Below are 6000 nucleotides of genomic sequence, written 5' to 3' on the forward strand. Positions count from 1 at the left end.
CCTCCAACCTGATGGCATGAACATCGACTTCTCTAACTTCCGCTAAGGCCCCATCTCCCCCTCGTACCCCATCTGTTACTCATTTTTATACACACATTCTTTCTCTCACTCTCCTTTTTCTCCCTCTGTCCCTCTGAATATACCTCTTGTCCATCCTCTGGGTACCCCCCCCACCCCCGTCTTTCTTCCTGGACCTCCTGTCCCATGATCCTCTCGTATCCCCTTTTGCCTATCACCTGTCCAGCTCTTGGCTCTATCCCTCCCCCTCCTGTCTTCTCATATCATTTTGGATCTCCCCCTCCCCCTCCAACTTTCAAATCCCTTACTCACTCTTCCTTCAGTTAGTCCTGACGAAGGGTCTCGGCCTGAAACGTCGACTGCACCTCTTCCTACAGATGCTGCTTGGCCTGCTGCGTTCACCAGCAACTTTTATGTGTGTTGCCTGAATTTCCAGCATCTGCAGAATTCCTGTTGTATGCATCTGGATAGGATGCCTTTAGTAGTACATCTACAAAAGTTAATGAGGGACAACAAGGCATGCCGAGTTTCCTTAGTCTTGTGACGCAGTAAGCTGGGGTGCTCTCTTGGCTACGGTGTCTAAAAGGTTGTACCAGGACAAGATATTGATGATGTTTACACCTAGGGACAAGGAGATCTCAAACCTCTCCAGCTCAGTACAATTGATTCATGGGGTGGCGGGGGGGTGTTCTGTCACTGGAAAATAACAGGAAGGGCCCACTAGTCCAAGGTGAGGGCATCGTATAAGCTCCCAGTTTGTCTGACATCAACTGTCATCATCTGTTTGTAGACTGTTTGAATATCTCAGGAGTGAAACCCATTTCAGTCTCAGTAAAGGCCTATGTTTTGCAATAGAGCTATCACTCCCTGTACCAAGGTCAAAGTCAGATACGCAAGTCCATGTCTGCACAGGTACAAAGAGAAACTAACTTGCTTTAAAGGCCCAGAGCATCATATAAACAGCATTCACAAAAACATATATTAAGCATGTTATACGCATTTATTACAAGAAAGAACATAATTAAGGTAAAAAAGTGCATTTAAGTGCAAAATGAACAAAGTGGTCACAGTGTTGCTGAACTGTAGTCATTTGGGTTGTGCTGTTGGTTCAAGGATTGAATGGTTGAAGGGAAGTAGTGTTCTTGAACCCGATGGTTGGGACTTTAGGTTCTGTACCTTCTGCCCAATGATAGCTGTGCAAAGATGGTATGGGTGGTAGTAGGGATCTTTGATGATGGACGATAAAACTATAAAACCATAGGATGTAGGACAAGAATTAGGCCATTTGGCATATCGAGTCATTTCCACCAATCAATTATGGCTGAGTTATATTCACTCCCAACCCCATTCGCTTGACTTCTCCTCGTAACTTTGACACCCTTATTAATCAAGAACCTATCAATCTCCGCTGTAAGTATACCCAATAACTTACCCTCCACAGTTGTCTGCGTCAATGAATTCCACAGATCCATCATCCTTTTGCTAAATAAATTAGTCGTTATCTTTGTTCTAAGGGTATGTCCTTCTATTCTGAGGCTATTGTCAGTGGTTCTAGATTCTGTCTTTATTAGAGACATCTTCTCGCCATCAACTCTATCTAGACCTATCAATATTCTGTATGTCTCAATGAGATGCCACCCATTTTTCTAAATTTTAGCAAGTATAGGCCCAGGGCCCATTGATTCCTAGGATCATTAGCGTAAACTCCCTCTGGATCCTCTCCAATGCCCGCATATCCTTCCTCACAAATTTTTTGAGTTGTTTTGTACAAGGGGGTGCTTCCATCTTGTGTCAGCACCTCCTGTAGTTGCTACCGATGGCAGGGAGGGATGTGCCTGTGATGTACTGGGCAGAGTCCACAACGTTTTGCAGCACCTTACTGTTCCTGTGTTGTCAAATTGTTGTGCCAGACCATGAAGCAACCGGTCAGGATACTTTTAACAGGGTATCTGTTGAAATTTGTTAAAGTGCCAAGCTGAACATTCCTAACCTCCTAAGAAAGTGCCATCGCAATACCTATGATGTTATCAAATTAGAAGGCTGCCCCTTTCTCTACCCAAGGAAGAAATGATTACCTCTCTGATGCAGCAACAGTGTGTCGGTGCACACTGCTGATGTCCCAGTTATGAGATTCCAATTTGCTGTCTGAATTTAGGCAACATTAATCTCTCAGACAACATTGAAAATAAATGTTCTGTTCGCTGCTGTTTGTGAGACCGTGATCTGCATAAATCGCTTCCCCATGTCCCTTATACAGCAACAGTAACTAGGTTCCAAAAAAAAATCCTTCTTTTGCATGCACCACTCTGAGATGTCCTGAGGCTGAGAAAAACACGATATAATTGCAACCCTTACTGTAACTAATAGTAGCAAACATACCAAAGCAGAAAATTATCAAACATTCCTGCATCAGTACTTGAGAAGGAACTGCAGAGGAATTGCTAACAGAAAATAAGTGAGTTTCAGTCCTGGTCTCAGAGTCATAAAACATAGAAACCATGCTCTATGACTGGTCCCGTCTGACCATGATTCCTATCTGATCTTGTACCAATATCCCTCTAAATCTTTCCTATCCGTTTTGCATTTAACCAGTGTTACGCCTTTTACTGTGTTTTGAGGGAAGATTATGTTTAATATTCTTGACTAACCTTGAATAAGAAAGATTCACTCTTAGAGGGTTTTAGAGTCCCACAGCACAAAAGCAAGCACTTCAGCCCACCAAATTCATGCCGACCATCAGATACCTATACCAATCCCATTTACCACCATTTGGTCCTCCTCCTTCCGTGCCTTAGCAAATCAATTGCTTATCTAGATCCTTCTGAAATGTATGCAGTAGCCGCCTCCACCCTTCACTCAGGCAGTGCATTTCAGATTCCAACCACAGTGAGTGAAAAGATGCTTCCTCAGATCACCTGTAGACATGTTACCCCATACCCAAAAGTAATGGCCTCTATTTTCAGTCATTTTTGCTCAAGGGAGCAGTTTCCTCTCACTTACAGTAGAGTACACAGTTATACCGTCATACAGCTTGGCTCACTTATCTGTAAGATAAAGTAAAATAAAAGAAAGTAAGAGGTTATATGACCAGTGGTGTCCTGAATAAATTTTCTCCCATGTTTGCACAGCCTTGCTATAGCAATAATGAGTGACAGACAACAAACAGGAACAGGAATAAAAGTAGTTTCCTCCCTTCATTACCCGTTGACATTGAAGCTATTGTAGCAAGCCAACTAGACCTCGCTAAGTTGACTAATTAGGCATCATCTATGTTACAAGACGCTCCCAACAGTGCCAGCTTTAGGGGCTTAGACGCGCTAACTCTCCGGAGTATGCATGGCTGGCACAGCCCCTTGAAGGATTCAGGACAGTCCTACTAATTGGCTATCATGCTTTCGGCAACAAGAATAGAGTATTTAAAGAGTACCTGAACTGAGGTTTGATGGTCAATTGTAAAGCCCGACTATGTGATATTGTCTAGTGTTTGTTTTGTGCTCAGTTTTCAATCCAGTTTGACACCATGTCTCATTCCTGGTTTTGGATACTCCCGCATTGGGTCCAAACTATCTTCGTCAAGGACGCTTGTCACAATCGAGGCTTCAGATTGAGAACTTAGTGATTTGCTTGCTCTTTCCATCCTGTCCCAATATTCTTCCATTGTCTCGCTCCCACTTACAAGTGTTACATTTATAATATCAGACATTTAGTTGTATTGCTGAGAGAAATTGCCAGTTCAGGAGTAATTTTGAACTGCTAGCTTTGTACTTTGGATCACTGTGTACTAGAAGCTGTGCTGAGACTCCCCTAACTCATTTCATATCAGCAGTCAAAAGACACATGAATGCTGGCAACCTGATAATCCTTTCCCAGGACAGAGCTCAGAACTGAGTGTCTATTTCAGGAGTCTGGTCTTGAGCATGCAAATAATGAAGCCTGCTAATTGCAGCTGAATAAGTGCAACTAAAATCTTGATGTTCTGCCTCATGTTGGCCAAGGGAAAGATCCTGAATGTCCACATTCCTTCAATAAATTTGGAGGCTTTGGCAGAGACAGCTGTAATGGTTCTGTGTCAGAAATAAAGTCTGGAGCTTCAAACAGTCTTTTCCTCAATCAGCGGAAGGTTATGCTGATTTGTGAACATAAGAACATAAGAAATAGGAGAATTGGTAGGCTATCTGGCCCATCAAGCCTGCTCCGCCATTCAATAAGGTCACAGCTGATCTGGCCATGGACTCATCTCCGCCTACCTGCCTTTTCCCCATAACCCTTAATTCCCCTACCATGCAAAACTCTATCCTACCTTGTCTTAAATATATTTATTGAGGTAGCCTCCACTGCTTCATTGGGCAGGGAATTTCTCAGATTCATCACTCTCTGGGAAAAACAGTTCCTCTTTATCTCCGTCCTAAATTTTCTCCCCTGAATGTTGAGGCTACATCCCATAGTTCTTGTCTCACCTACCAGTGGAAACAACTTTCCTGCCTCTATCTTATCTATCCCTTTCATAATTTTATATGTTTCTATAACATCTTCTCTCATTCTTTTGAATTCCAATGAGTACAGTCCCAGGTGACTCAATTTCTCCTCATAGTCTAACCCCCTCATCTCTGAAATCAACCTTGTGAACCTCCTCTGCACCACCTCCAAAGACAGTATATCCTTCCTCAAGTAAGGAGACCAGAACAGTATAAGACATGAAAGAACAGGACCTATCAAGTGTGACAGTGGGAAAGTGTGTATGGAACCGGTGGAAATTGCAGAGGAAATTAATGGATAGTTTACTTCAGTATTCACTATGGAAAAGGATCTTGGTGATTGTAGTGATGACTAGCAGCAGACTGAAAAGCTTGAACATGTAGATATTAAGAAAGAGGATGTGCTGGAGCTTTTGGAAAACATCAAGTTGGATAGGTCACCGGGACCGGATGAGATGTACCCCAGACTACTGTGGGAGGCAAGGGAGGAGATTGCTGAGCCTCTGGTGATGATCTTTGCATCATCAATGGGGATGGGAGAGGTTCTGGAGGATTGGAGGGTTGTGGATGTTATTTCTTTTTTCAAGAAACGGAGTAGAGATAGCCCAGGAAATTATAGACCAGTGAGTCTTACCTCAATGGTAGGTAAGTTGATGGATAAGATCCTGAGAGGCAGGATTTATGAGCATTTGGAGAGGTATAATATGATTAGGAGTAGTCAGAATGGCTTTGTCAAGGGCAGGTCGTGCCTTGTGAGCCTGATTGAATTTCTTGAGGATGTGACTAAACACATTGATGAAGGAAGAGCAGTAGATGTAGTGTATATGGATTTCAGCAAGGCATTTGATAAGGTACCCCATGCAAGGCTTATTGAGAAAGTAAGGAGGCATGGGATCCAAGAGGACATTGCTTCGTGGGTCCAGAAATGGCTTGCCTACAGAAGGCAAAGAGTGGTTGTAGATGGGTTATATTCTGCATGGAGGTCGGCGACCAGTGATGTGCCTCAGGGATCTGTTCTGGGACCCTTACTCTTCGTGATTTTTATAAATGACCTGGATGAGGAAGTGGAGGGATGGGTTAGTAAGTTTTCTGATGACACAAAGGTTGGAGGTGTTGTGGATAGTGTGGAGGGCTGTCAGAGGTTACAGCTGGACATTGATAGGATGCAAAACTGGGCTGAGAAGTGGCAGATGGAGTTCAACCCAGATAAGTGTGAGGTGGTTCATTTTGGTAGGTCAAATATGATGGCAGAATGTAGTATTAATGGTAAGACTCTTGGCTGTGTGGAGGATCAGAGGGATCTTGGGGTCCGAGTCCACAGGACACTCAAAGCAGCTGCGCAGGTTGACTCTGTGGTTAAGAAGGCATACAGTGTATTGGCCTTCATCAATCATGGAATTGAATTTAGGAGCCGAGAGGTAATGTTACAGCTATATAGGACCCTGGTCAGACCACACTTGGAGTACTGTGCTCAGTTCTGGTTGCCCCACTACATGAAAGCTGTGGA

The sequence above is a fragment of the Mobula birostris genome, chromosome 10 (assembly GCF_030028105.1).
Source record: "Mobula birostris isolate sMobBir1 chromosome 10, sMobBir1.hap1, whole genome shotgun sequence".
NCBI classification, from domain to species: domain Eukaryota; kingdom Metazoa; phylum Chordata; class Chondrichthyes; order Myliobatiformes; family Myliobatidae; genus Mobula; species Mobula birostris.